Consider the following 15,145-nt stretch of genomic DNA (forward strand, 5'->3'; position numbering starts at 1 on the left):
AGCGCCGCCCGCGATCGGGCCCAGGCACGGCGGCCCCGGCCGAGCTGGGCGCCCGCGATTAGCGCGGCTTAGCTGGGCTCGGCCAGCAGGGCGCCGCGGGGGGAGGAGCGGGGCTGAGCGCTAAAGCCGCGGCCTTAGCGCAGCGCAGGATTTAGCCGGGAGAAGCTCTAATCCCGCCACGCCCGCGCCGCGCGCTCCCAACGGCCGCGGCTGGCGGAGCGCGGCAACGTCCGCGCCGTCCGAACCGTCCCGCCACCGCCGGCCCCGCCCCCGCCCGCCCGCCCCGGCCAATCCGCACCCGCGCGGCCGCGGCGGCGCGTCCCGGTTGGCGGGAGCCGCGCCCGTGCGCGGTGAGTCAGTCGCTCGCGCCGGGCCCCGCCCCGCCGGGAACGGGAGCGGCCCGCGGGGGGCGGTAACGGCGCCTCCGGGGTGCGCGCACGGACACACGGAGGAGGGGAGAGTTTGTGTCCTCATCGTGCAAATCCTGTCTTCTCTGCAGCCTGGATGCTCGGGATCTGATCACTGGGCCGGTCCCTCACCTCTTTGGCCTAGGATGCTGATTGCCAACAAGTGGCTTTGTTAAAAACTCCGATTCCTTACCTCAAGCCGCTGTTTAACAGGTGAAAAGTGGTTCATCTATTTCTATATAACCTTTTTATATCATTAGAACACTGACTTTTATATGTAAATATACATTATTATACAAAATTTTAGACTCAGCTTTGGAAGAGACCTTTACAATCATCCAGTCCAAAAATCCAAACCACCTCTTAAAACACCCCCAGGGACAGGGACTCCATCACCTCCCCAAGCAACCTATTCCTACACTTGCCCATCTGAACAGTGAGAATAATTTTCTAATACCTGATCTGTGTTGTCATCATCTTGCAGAAGTCCCATACCTACTTGGCGGTTTCTCATGGACATCTCCTCGCAGCACTGACTCCTTCTTCTTGACAGTACAGCCAACGAACCCCCAGCTCCATTCACAGCACAGTCAACAAACTCCAACCACTCCTCACCCAGCTAACCCACTCTTTTGTAGCACTCATCTTCTTATTTGACACAGCTGTGGCCTATCAAGGGCAGGCCTGTTCCTAACCTTTGGTGATTAGTGCAGCTGCAACTCCTCAGGGGTGAGATTGCCTTCTGCACTATTCTCCTACATTCCATCCCTCCACAGATCTGAATCTCCCCCGTGTCAGTTTTAGGCCATTTCCTCTGGTCCTGGCCCTGCAGTCACAGTGGAGACTGGCCCCCACTTCCATTAGAACCTCTTCTCTGGTAGCTGTAGAGAGCAATAGATATACATACATACCTATATATATTATATATTATTAATGCTTCTCATTTTACTTTTATACCAGCCTGGAGGTATTGGGTTAAGGCAGAATGACACAGAAGAGACACAGTCCCTATCCAAAGCAGTGGCAGTGTTTCCATCATCCTCCTCCGGCTGAGTTTCTGTTTTGTGATGGACACAGTCTGTGTGGAGGAACTGCTAACTGTTCTGCCAAGGCCAAAAGAACAGGTGTACCTACAGTCTTCATTTGTTTAATGCAATCTGTTGTTTTCCATCACTGAAAGACCTGCAAGACACTGTGGTTTACGGGGAAATACATAAATAGAGATTTCATTATGCTGTAAACTAGCAAATTGCATATGGTTTACAAGGCAATTGAATTCTCATTACTACAATCAATACCTTGCATTTATCTTTATTTTAAATTAAGAGTAGTTAGAATAATGATGCAAACTGGAGACTTATGTATGAGAAAATCTATTTCCAAATCTCAGTGTTAGGGATCATTAAGAAAATGCTAATACTCAGCATTTGTACCGCTAGAGTATTTCCTAAACAGAACAATTTCTTTTCCGTCATTCAGTCCTTCACCATGACTTACACAGGCAGTGACCTACAAAATGAAACATCTGCCAGTACACAGAGTTCTGGTGAAACACAGCAGAATTCAGCCCCAGACTCTGCCTTTGCAGGGCGAGGAGCTGTGCGGCCACGCAGAGTAGATGCTGTAATTATTTGTATAAGTTAAACTGTTTCATTCTTTGGCACCTTTCTATAGATGTTTTGTAAATTTATATTGAAATTCTTTGTGGAGAGTATAATTAGCAGAACAGTGTTTAATGTCATGGTTAATGATTTCCTGGAACATTTGATTAGAAAATTAATCAAGCTATGTGTGCATATGATAAAGCTGTTTAAATGGACCTCCTAATTGCACTGTGGTAGAACACAATGGCTTGTGCCAATATATCACTTCCAAGGTACTGTGTTGCAATAACAGAGAAACACTGAAGGGAATAATTTATCAGACGGTTTTACTAAGCCAAAAGTAAATGTTAGTACTTTTGATCTATTATTATTATTTTATATTGCCCCTCTTGTGCTCATTAGGTGTTTCACAGAACAAATACACTGTTGCAACAGCTCAGTTTACTAAGATTAATCATGACTGCGGAAAAAATTCTGAGAAAGAAATGCATCACTAATACTAAAATTGTGCAGAGATTCTATGTAGTCATACCATGAAGATTGTCCAGGGCATGCAAATAGCTTGGCTATTTTGCATTATTTTTGTTCTGAATGAGAATTTTTCAAATATGAAAGTCCGAGACAAAGTAAGCGCATAAAGTTAACCATGCACATTTGCAGAAGTGGTCCTTTAGACTGATGGATTCATTTAGGCTTTTAGCATTCTGTTCCAGCTCTCTTTTATTTTTTTTTAATATACTGTGACTCATGACTTAAAAAAAAAAAAAAAAAAGAAAAGAATACTCTCCTAATATTCATTGTTCTGGAGAGGCAGTTTTCCAAATATATTCCTGTACAAAGTATTTCAAAGGCAGCCTTTCCTGTGTTTAGGCAGTTGTCCACATTTCATTTGGAGACACCTAGTTCTTTCCCATAAGAAGAAGATAAAACAGTCAATTAACTGTTCTTTTGTGAGATTCATCCTTTTGACCTGTCACATAAAAGTTATGAAGGATTTTTTCAGCAGTTTTATTCTTTTTACAAAGCAAGCAACAAGTTGTTTTTACAAGTTTATTACTGCTCTATTAAAGTATGCTAACAAGGAAAGCATTCCTAGCCACAGCTCCTGTGGCTTGGCAGAGACAAGCAAATGGCAAACGTGTTTTCAGGAAAATGTCTTCTTTCTCCCATGGAAAGCCCCCAAACAGGCAATTCTTGCCCAAATCTCTCAAACTTGCATAGCTATTTCTAAGTTGTACCAGTTGAATATGTATCTTATACCTTTCCAACCATCTTATTCAAAAAGTTAATACTGGACTTACAAAAACATATGTGATTGTTAACTCACAAGGCCAATAAAAATTACCTTAGAAAAACATGGCCTGTCCTCATGTCTTATAGAGGCAATTGATTCTTGTTTTATCTAAGAAAGTCTTTAACAGTTGTATTTTTATATTGAAACAACACTCATTAGTATTTTAAATTTATTGCAATGTAATATCCTTAAATGTAACCTGTGGATAAGATCTTACTTAATTTTCACAGCATGGGTGGCTCGCAAAACATATTATTTCATTATTAGGATAATGGGAAGATAAAATCTCAAATTGTTCATCTAGTCTAGCCTATTAAGTTTACTAAGGAACATGGCTGTAAGTTTATCATACTAATAAATTAACAAATTTATGGTACAGCTATGAGAAAATTCATACTCTGTTCAAATAATAAAGTTTTATTGACAAAAATTTGGTTTTAGTTTTATTTCCTGTAAAACAAACAATTATTTTGGCTTTTTTGCACATAATTTGATTCTTCTTTAGTCACTGTCACTGCCCCTTGTAGTAGTATGTGTCATCTCTACATTCTGTTTCTAGCATAGACTGGGAAAAATTAAAATCCATAGCTAAACCTATCCTTGAAGATCATGATAATCAGAAAAAGGAAAGAACTGGAATTTGCCAACTAATACGACACTGACCTTAAGTTCTTACAAGAGAAAAATGTATTAGGCATTTTCTGATATATGATTATGGTTATGATCTTAGTTGCAAAAGCTTACAGAATTGTAAGTCTACTAAAATGTGATAAAAAGGCGTTTTGGTTTTAATCGTTCTTCATAAAGGATTGAATTTTTCTTTTGCTTAAGCTCATGATCAGGATAACTTATGTTTGTTAATCTATTTGATTATCTGAATCTATTTGAAGAGATTCTGAGAACTGAGTTCAGGCTAAATGCTTGTGGTGGGTAACACAGAATGTTATTATATTCCATATCTGTCTCTGCCCCAAACTTGTTACTGTCTTTCTCAGACCCAGAAGATTCCAAGATCTGGCATTGCAGGGCAGCTGGGAGGTGCCGGTCCCCGAGTCCCTTTACAAGGCTGGGGCACCTGAGCCAGCCTGCGCTTGTGCCTGGCAGTGCTGCTGCAGGTGCGGGCTCTGCTTCAGAGGGCTTGTTTTGGGCAGTTGGCTTTTTGCCTGTTGGGCATTTTGTTTGTTTTTCTGGGCATGAAACAGTATCTACTCAAAAAAATTGCATTTCGCCACCATAAGCAGCTTCCGAGTGAATTTCGCCAAGCGAGCGGGTTCCTGGGCTGGGGCAGCCGGCGCCCGCAGAGCGCTGCGCTCCGCTCCGCCCCAGCCGACCCCTGGGCAGCAGGAGGAGCCGCCCGAGCTGACCCCAGCCCGCCAGCGCCTCTCACCGGCCACTAGAGCTCCTGCACCAGCTCCGACCTTACTGGGAGAGCTCTTCTGGCCACCCCCTTGTCCCTTTGTTTCCCAGACCACACCGTCACCCGTGGCCGCCTGCCAGAGACTGGAAAAGCAGTCTGTTTCAGGGCATCTCGGGAGGCTTGGAATGTGTGGTAGGGCGTGGGTCAGAGCTGGCTATGGTGAGGGGTGCTGTGCCCCCAATACCCCCCAGCCCCTCAGTGTGTGTCAGTCAGAGCACGGTGGAGCAGCCCCAGTGTTGCCTGACCCAGCCCCTGAGTGACCAAGACCCGCAGGTCCCATCTGGGTCCAGGATTTAAAAAGCCCAACCACAGGACGAGCCTGTTGTCTCTTAGCCCTTCTGTCATCTTGGGGTTTGACACCGCTGCTACCCATGAGTTGGGAGCTATGACTGTTTTTCTATACCTCTCCTGCCTTTCTGGTTTTCTCCCTTTCTTCTTCTAACTCTTTTCTCCCATAACCTTTAAACCCACTCAGTGTTATGTTTTCTCTGGGCTAAGTCTTTTCTGTGATAAGTAATGTTATGTTGCATTTACTCTTTTGCCAATATTACTTTATTTCATGAGGTTTGCCTGTCAACTTTTGTGGGTTTTTTGCCTTTTAAGAGTATCTGGTTGGGATTGTCTCCTTTGTATCTACCCAGAGCAAAAAAAAATCTTGGTTAAACCCTGGAATTAAGTAACTGGGGTGTCACATAGGCACCCTTGGAAAGGATCTGACACCATTCTCCCTTGGTCTCCCTACACATGGTCAGCAGATTTGGGAACATTTTGGGCATTTCTCTGTTCCTCTGGAGTTGGTGAGATTTAGCAATTTTCTATCTAGTGATTACTCACTGCTATATATTGCCTCTTGCTGCTTTGCTTGTTAGCAAATAGTTATTTTTTCACTTATATCTACTCATATTCATTCCTTATTGTGGAAAGGGATTGGTAGAAACTGAGGGGAGGTAACTCATTTTAGCAAATCCACTTGTTTAAATTGTCTTAAACCAAGACAGTGCTAAAAAAATAGTAATTCTCTTTGATATTCCCTGAGAAAAAATATCTTATTATTAAAGAAGAGCTCATGTGATGCTTTAAGTACGTATGATGGCACTTGTCTTATGATGCATCTCTTTTAAAGCCCTGCTCTTGCTCTCATCTGTCTTGACTGACCAGCATGCTATGTACAGTTAGAAGTACTCTAAACAATTGTTTGCCATAATTCAGTGGCACCCTGGAAGACAAGTAGTGTGTGCTAGTTAATATTTGTATAATAGTTTAGGCAGAAGTAGAGGGGGACTTGTGGAAGGACAGATAATTAAAGAAAATGCTGTCTTGCCTGGCAAATAGTCTGTAAAAACAAGCATCTTTGAGATAATTCAATCAGAGTGTTGGTAAAGCTGAACTCATCAGACATCTTGGCACATATATTTCTTATTTCTTAAAAACATCTGAACTAGAGTCTTCAGAAAACAGCCCTTTTCTTCCCTTCCTTATATAAAAAGTATTATGGTTGTATTTCAGGAAAGTCATATTATGGTCGTATTTCTTGCAATTTATTTCTGTTTCCAGAATAAATACTTTTGGAAACCAGAATATCCCTGATTGCCATCCTTATCACTAGGAGTCTTGGACTGCCACACTTGCAGGATGGTATCAGTACTAAGTGTCAATGGAATGTGTATCTTGCAACAGTTATAAAAATAGTTGGATTTTAAAGAAGCACAAAGGACTTCAGGTCTATTCCTGGTTTTTGCATGGCAGTATTTTCCACTAGGAAGATCTAATTAAATGACTCAAGCTTAAATAAAATTTCCACTGAGAGTTGTGCTGAAAATACTACAACATCTTTTTTTTATAAGATGAAAGTTTTTACTGAAGAAAACAACAAAGCAAGATCCTGCAGGTTTTAGTAGAGTCTGCAGGTATAGCCATCTTTACTCCAGAATGGACAAACAAGAAAGGCATTCCTGAGGACAGCATATGCCACAGTCCTGTTATTGATATATCAGTCATACTCTTTTGAAATTTCAAACAAAATTTAGGATGCAATGGATTCATTTTTTGTCTTTTCTAGTTAGAATTTAAGGACTTTCAGAAATAGTTGTAGTCTGAATAGCACCACTCTCCTTGAAGCTTTCAAAGTCACCCTGTAAAACATGAGGATATAAGAAGTAGGAAAGTAGTTTTCTTCATCAATTTATTGTGGATTACAAGTTGCTAATAATTTCTCACAAAATATTTTAGGCTAGCCTCTCATTCAGCTGAGGAAATCTAATATACCTCCTTCAAAATACTGCCTAGATGGGAAAGAAACAGTAAAGAAGTCTATTAAACAGTTCATCAAATGGATCTTTACGAGGATATTTGAGATGTGATTTGTGGCACTATTTAAGATACGTTGCATGCTACATTATTATAAAGTTCAGGTTTGTAATTTAATTATGGACCAAATTATCTTCAGTTCTAACTTTAGTTGAAGTGACTAGGCCAAGCCTGACAGGTGATATAAATTGTAAATGGTCTGAGTGTCATGGGCCACAATAAAGACTGTGTTACTTAATTTTATACTTCATGTGGGATTTTCAGAGCTGCCTAAAGAATTAAATGATCTGTTCAAACCTTGCCTATTCTATAGTTATACTCCTAGTAAAATTTTTGCAAACATTCCATTTTATTAAAAAAAAAAATCAGAGATAAAATCATGCTTGTTGTCATCTTATTGCAAAGCTCTCACACCTTCTTGGTGATTTCTCATGGTCTCATGGGCACCTCCTCACAGCAATAACTCCTTCTTCTTCAGAGCACAGGCAGAAAACAGCAGCTCCCTTCTCAACCAGCTTTCCCCCCTCTTTTATAGCACTCATCCTCATTGGACACAGCTGTGGCCTGTTAAGGGCAGGCCTGCTCCTAATCTTTGGTGATTAGTGCAGCTGCAACTCCTCAGGGGCCGGATTACCTTCTACACTATCTTTGTTTTTTTACATTCTATGCCCCCACACATGCTGAAGGGTTTTTTTTTTTGTGAATATAAGGGTCCATAGAAGTGTGATCAAGCTTAGTGATTTTTTCAGGGTGTTCACTGCAAAGATTTCAAGCCTTCTGTCAGACTTCTGAGATGTAATTATCTTCCATTACTTCCTGATAACTCTCCAAATTCCTCATAGCTTTCCTTTTTTAATATACTTCTGTATTTTTTTATTATTCACTTTCCAAATTTCCTTCTAAGATTCTTTCATTTTGCCTTGTGATAATTTATATTACTTTCTACTAGGGCATGATACAGTTTGCTTTCAGAAATCCCTTATTTTCTTTTGACAGATGTATCTTTTAAAGAGAGAGAGGGAGGGAGGGAAAGAGAGATAAACACATATATGTATGTGCATATATAATGCTTTTTATGTGTTAGTTATGTATTGCAGAAGTCTCAAAATTGACTATAATTTGTTTATATATAGCTTTTATTTCTCTCTGACTGATTTTCTTATTCTAATCCATCTTTAAGTTTCTCAGTCTACTTTTTCCTCTTGCCAGAGTAGTGGATATAATCATATTATGGTTACTGCAACTTAATATTCAGTTACAGTAAGTACTGTACATGTAGATTAAGAAAAAGGCATCTTCTTTTTTTTAAAAAAACCCAATATATATCATTTAGGGAAATTCCTGAAATACATCGTATATGAAACATAATCAGCAACTTTTTGGGTAATGCAAGTCACCTGTTGCTATCCAAACTGCATATTATTTTTCTGATGCTCTGTTCCTTGGTTTCAAGTTTCAATGGACAACCTGATTTTAATGGCTTTTTAACACACATAGTCATAAATTTCTACAGAGTGCAATGCACTGTCTTTCTTATGCTAAATAGTAGCTTCATCTCTTGTCATAGGATGATAAAGAGTGTAATTGGAGGGTGTACTTTGCATCACAAGTAGTCCTCCAGTGCAGCACAGCTAAGCTTAGGGTTTTTTCCTAGGAAGTTTCTTAAGTGGCAGTTTTATGACAGTGTGAATCAGACCAAACTTCATAAGTTTCCATCTTCCTTCACCTATGTTATAATAAATGAAAGCTCTTGGTTAAGAAAAATGAACACTTTAACTTATTTTCACAAAGTATTTCTGCAGAAATGGGGATATGATTATATTGGAGTGTGATATCCTGTAGGACCTAGAGATGCAATTAGCTGTCAGATATGTGTTTGAGGGGAGGGAGGCAAGTGAAAGAAATTTTATTGTAACAATTACAGGATTGCCCCTCAGCTGGCCATAGGCAATAGGGTCTCAAGATGCTTTTGGTTCATTGTATGACAGCCCAAACAGAATGGACACTTATGAAACCAAGGTGTATTTGCCAGAAAAGTAAAAGCCAGTTGACATTGTTTCCTTATAAATGGAAAATTTAGAGAGAGCAGAATCTCAGCCTCTGTTTAGGTGTCAGGGCATGGTGAACACCAGCTTTCCCTAAGGGAAGTGGTGCTGAGGGAGATACCATGGCCAGCAGGACAAGGGCCCTTGCTGGCCAGGACCCATCCCACTGATTCCAGCCAGAGGAAAGGAGGACGGTGATAGCCAGGTTTATCCAGTAGTCCAGACTGTCAGGCGACTTTGGAATGATGAAGCAAGTCTGAGGAAGGGGGATAGGATATAAGAAAATAAAGGTAGTGTAGAAAATAATCTTACCCCTAAGGAGTTGCAGCTGGGCCAATTATCAAAGACTAGGAGCAGGCCTGACTTTAACAGGCCACTGCTGTGACCAATGAGAAGAAGAGTGCTATAAAAGAGTGGGGTGGCTGGGGGAGAAGGAGTCAGTTGGCTGCTCTGTGAAGAAGAAGGAGTCAGTGTGCTGAGGAGATGCCCACAAGAAACACCAAGAAGGTATGAAATTTTTGCAATAGGAGACACCGGTATGGAACCCCTGCAATGGGATGGCAACAAGACCAGGGTCAGGAGCAGTTCCAGTGACTGTAACAAGGGGCTGGAGATGATTGTGTGTATCCACAGTGATGAAACACAAGAAGCTTGGGAGTCCCACACTATGTGGGATCAACAGGGTTCTTACCTGGCAGAGTGAAAGTCTGTCTTCTTTTCTGTAATGTGACATGCACAGGAATCCATCACGTATGGATGATGAGTAACTCATGAGGCTCAAGAGCTTTGTCTGTTACTTCTACAGCCACCCTTAATATGAGAGGAAAAAAAATCCAGTATTGTAAATGTGCGTATTGGTCTCTGAAAAGGTAATGTAATTCTTTATTCACATCTGTCTACAAAACTCTATTTGTTTTCATTGATGAGTTCATTTCCCCTTGTATAGAACATTGGTCCTGGTTCCAATGAAGAGAAAGTCTCCTTGAAGGAATAAGGAAGGTCTTTGACAAGATTTTAAATCAAGCAGGAGGTCATCAAGAAGTCAATCGCTATACCCCACTAAGTGCTCGTAAAATTGTTATTTACTGTATGTTTTGTGAGCTTCAAATCTGGACATTAAATAGATGCAGGTTTTCTATTTACAAAGGCACCAACAAAGACCTCTTTTTGTCCCACTGAAAGAAAGGGAATATGAAGATCTGTCTGCACAGGCTTGCAGGGTGCTGGGAGATTAATAAGGCAGCCAAGATGTAATAATCCAGATACAGCATTGGGTGCATGACACATACTTTTAAGCAGCTTTCTTTATATGAACTACAACATGGAAAAAGGAAGAATGTTGCCCCAAAGATGGTTCAAAATACACATAATTAAAAGCAGTACAGTGGTCGACTCTTTTTCATTCTTTGCTGGAAATAGGATACCAAAAAAGAGTATTTTTGGAAGAACAGCATGCCCAGAAGCAAGAGCAGGGCAAAGAGCTCACAGCTCAAAGCAGCAGGCAGGCTTATGTATGGAATGTTGCTGAGAACAGAGTGCTGGAATGTACCGATCCCAAATAAACTGCATTGCTTCAGCAAATCATGAGCTTGACTCATCCACCCTCCACCCCCCCACAATGGTGTTACTCATTCTGAGACTCCTTGTCCCTGTAATGATCACTCCAAGTTCTGCTTAGGTGATGTGACTAAGTGACAATATAACTGAAATGAGAGTATTTCAAAGTAGTATGGTTCTGTAAAACAAAATATGTGGCAGTTTTGTAGCATTTATGTGTAGGAGAGGTCCATATTCTCTGGCTAAGGACAATAGAATCAGTAAAGAACTAAGCTAGACTCTTTCTATGATTAAGGAATCAACATTTAATTTGATTTAATTTAATTTAATTGAGGTTCTCATTTTTATGTAGGGAAGAAAAACTAACATCTACAAAAATCAGTTCATCCACTCTTAAAATGTGAATTTAGAACAAATGGAAAGAAGAACCTCTGGAGATCCTTCTATGTCTTCACTGACTATAGAAGATGCTTTGATACCTGGTTTAGACCAGAAATGTATATTTAAATGCTGAGAGCAGGTGAGGTAAAACTTATTCTCTCAATCTGTTCTGGGGATTTCAGTGATCTTCAGTCAATAAATTCACTCCCTTTCAATAGATTTTATTACACATATTCATATTAATTCAGAATCACAGATATAGTTAAATAGCAATGCTAATGACTCCTTGGAATTAACAATAAAATTCTTTTGTGATCCTCAGAGAATAAAATCTCAAATAATCACACTTCCAAGGTAATCTGCACGTCTTTGAAAATGGGGTTTGATAGTCTGAAAACTGAAGACAGATATTTTTTTCCCTGAAAGGTTTAATGACTAGTTCCCTTACTCCTTTTGCTGCAGGCTGTTATCATTATGGATATTAAACTACTTCAAAAACTGTGCAAAGTGTTAAGTTGCAAATGCACTCTCCTGTTGTACAGAATCACTTGGGTGGTGATTAAAAGAATTAATGCTGCTACTAACCTGAGTGTTCTAAAACATGTTCTTGGCAAAATCTATTCCATTTTTCTGTTTTGTCTTTTTTTTTCCTCTTTTCTGCTACAATATATTGGGGTTTTTTCTCACTTGCAGAGCTTCGCATTCAACTTTGTAAACTTTTGCAAGATTAAGAAATTAACTCCCTAATAGGTACATGACAGCAGTCCCATCATGAAGATGTTAGTTTTCTAAACAGGTACCTTTGTGCCTTCTCCCCACATGGTATTCAGTCTATGAAGAAGTTGTATGTAAGCATCTGCAAACAACTTAATTGTTTTAATCTTTCTTTAGAATTCTCCATTGCCAATCTGCCCACAGAAGTGAAGAATTAAATACAGCCTCTCTCATTGTTATGTATTGCTCCTGGTTTAGTCTTCATCTCCTTCCTGTCTGTCTTCCACAAAGAGACAGCAAGCTTCTGGGGCATTGCTTTTTTCCCCCCATTCTAAACAGCTCTGGCATTTTACAATAATAAATGTCTTGATTAATACACAGAGCTTGATACTTGTGTTACATGCGAAAACTACAACACCTGAACTCTGTTTGATTTCTAGACTTTCTCTGTTAGTTTCTGCTGGTGTTTACATGAGAAAATTCACCAGAACAGATATTTCAAAATAAACAATGCTTGCTTCTCATACTTAACTTTCCAGTCTTCGACTAGTATTACAAGTAACGAAGTACCCATTGTAATTTCTAAATGTTTGCCATATTTAGTAAATAATCCATACTTTATAATTGACATTGTTCAATACAGTTTTCAGACTTGTGGTATTTTCTAGCTTTGGACTATACATGTGCTCAATCTCATAATTGAATGTTTTATGCCCAGGTCTATTAGCATGGCTTCTGAGAGGGAGGTGGGAATGGATATAATTATTCATTTATGTTTTAGGTGGAAATAGAGGAAAATGATCTGTGTATCTAGAATCAAAGTTGTTGTTGTATAACCATTTATTTTAAACTGGGAGATTATACAAGCTATATTCATTCAGATTCAGTCTTATGTAAATCATGGCTTTGCAATCATTTAGTTGTATCACATTAATCTACAGTGACAGTGTTCAACAGAGTCTAGAAAGTCGTTTGATTTCACACTCTGTAAATGACAGTTCCTGATTTTCTGTAATATTTTGGATCAAAACCTTGTTTCAGTAACTTCATATTAGCTGGACGGTTACAGCTGAAATGCAGAACTGTTGTGGTTGGGTGATATGATCAACATTCATCACAAGCTAATAATGGTGATTCTGAACATCTTAATTGGAGATCACACAACTCTGTGTAGTGTGAAATAAGATGTCTGGGCGATTGCAAAGATTTTGACTGGTCCTTGTGCTGATAGCCTGCAGAATATTTTAATACTCTGCAGTCACACCAGATGGGCAATCTGCTGCAGTATATATCTTGGTTCAGTTTTAAGCTGCAAGGGTTTTGTATCTGATGTCACCTCAAGGAAAAAATAATAAACAGCTGAACTAATGACATTTTTTATTCTCTCTACTCTTGATTTACCTAGGCCTTGACTGATGAGATACTCAGTTTAGGGAAACTGTACAAAGACCTTCTACAATACCAAGAAAATGGGCCAGAAATGGAACTGGAAAAAAAGGAGTACCCATTATTAACTGCTCAATGCATGCCTTCTAATCCTATGTGCAAAATTTAACATGTTGTTGCAAAATAGGTTTGGGAAAGTATACAGATATGAGGAAAAATGGCAGAAAAAAGTGTATACAGGAGAACTGATAATATTTTGATTAATTTTTATAGCTCAGTTTTCTGGATCAGTGGAGTTATTTATTTGGGTAGTGAGTAGATAGAATACCAGCTCTCCCCTACTCCAAGGTTTTGCTTGATACATTTTTTCATAGAATATTCCATGGAAACAACTTGAGTTCTGCAGCCTGTCACTGCAGCTCCCACAACTGGACTTTTGTCTACTTTGGTACAGGACAACTCAAAGCTTTGGGTACTTTGGCTTGTGCATCTCTTTCAGTGTGGAATTTTAGCACAGCTCATCATCTGGGTAACCTGATCAGTAGTTTATGCAATTAATATGAAATGGGGAACAGTCAACTTTTTAAATATTTTAAATAAATTGTTTTGGACTATAGCAAATATGTTATGTTAAAAGAGAGAAAGAAATGTGAGGAATCTACTGTTATAATAACTGGGTTTGAATTAGAGAGCCAAAGAATGAACTACATATGTGTTCTATTATGCAGAAACATTTGGCACTTGTCACTGAATAAATAAGATATCATCCAAGTGCTTTGCCCTGATGTGGCTACTGAACAAAAGTATTGTGAGTAAATGGTAGCAGAAAAAATCTGAGCTGAAAAATAGGACATGTAAAAGACTACTAGAATTTTCACCTGGATTGTCAAAGTCAAACAAAAAAATTAAGTAACACTTACATTTGCCATCTAAGCAGTGAATTAGAAGGATGGCAATCATGATGTCCTTAACTTATATCTGGTTCTGTCACTTGTTATGCTTCATAGTTTTTAATTAACTTAAGCTACTTGTTAAGTAACTTCATCATGTCAATACACTATGAAGCTGGACAGAGGGTGGGGCCTCTCACACAAATGTGAAATGCATGAAGGATGAATGTAAAAAAAAGTCTGAAAATATGTAAGAATTTGTTAGTGATACAGAAGCCAAATATGTAATGCCAGGAAAAAGGAGACCTCTAATAAAAATCCTGATTGAAATTAGAAACTGAAATACACAGCTGAAGATTCAGAACTAATGTATAGAAGTGTGACATAGCTAGCATTTCCTGAGAACTGAATTCAGAAGAACCAATTTATGTTTAAGAAGCCTACAATGCTCTGAAACTTAAAGGACAAGAAAGAGGATAAGCATATGATATAGACATGCATGGGTTGAAATTTTGATACAGGCCTGGTCATACTATGGTAACCAATTACTTAGATGCTGAGTAAGAAGCAAAATAGACCCCACTGCTCTGCAGAAGTTACAAGTGATGACATAGAAAAAGATTGTGCCAGTCCCATCACTGGTTCTTGTTAGTCCATCAGTCCAGCAATATATAAAGTTCTCTAGAGCACTGGGACATTCAGTTTGTCTTTTTCACTTTTCTAGGGAGTTGTGCTATATCAAAACCTCACACTGGGAGAAGCTGAAAATTGCTGGAAGGCCACTTGGTAGTTCCAGGAAATTTAATATACACTGGGTCTAGGAGACTAAGCCCTTAACATTTTTCAAAGTCAGGACAATATGCTGAGAAAGCTTGATACCACTTGAAATTTTTAGGAAAAGTTTTCTCACCTTCCATCTCTGTCATTAAAAACCCTTTTGGCTTGACTTTCTTAGAGAATTGGAGAGGACAAGATAGAAGGAAATTTCACAAGACTCTACTCCAGCACTCCAGCACATTATAGGATAACTTATACTTGACTTGCCCTGAATGAGCTGAAAATCCAGATAGGTGGAGGGATTTGTTTCAAAAGTGTGATTTGCTGAAAAATGTCTTGCCTTTGTTTGAAAGAGAACAAATAAAA

General features: G+C 39.4%; 1 long non-coding RNA gene across 1 annotated transcript; it reads left to right on the top strand.

Annotated features, from left to right (window-relative positions):
• The first annotated feature begins 9,526 nt into the window (after window positions 1-9,526).
• Window positions 9,527-13,077, top strand: LOC131554700 (uncharacterized). The gene is made up of 3 exons (XR_009274407.1): window positions 9,527-9,581; window positions 9,814-9,921; window positions 10,021-13,077. It is a non-coding gene; the product is annotated as an uncharacterized LOC131554700 (long non-coding RNA).
• The last annotated feature ends 2,068 nt before the right edge of the window (window positions 13,078-15,145 follow it).

Source organism: Ammospiza caudacuta, chromosome 2 (genome assembly GCF_027887145.1).
Source record: "Ammospiza caudacuta isolate bAmmCau1 chromosome 2, bAmmCau1.pri, whole genome shotgun sequence".
NCBI classification, from domain to species: Eukaryota; Metazoa; Chordata; class Aves; order Passeriformes; family Passerellidae; genus Ammospiza; species Ammospiza caudacuta.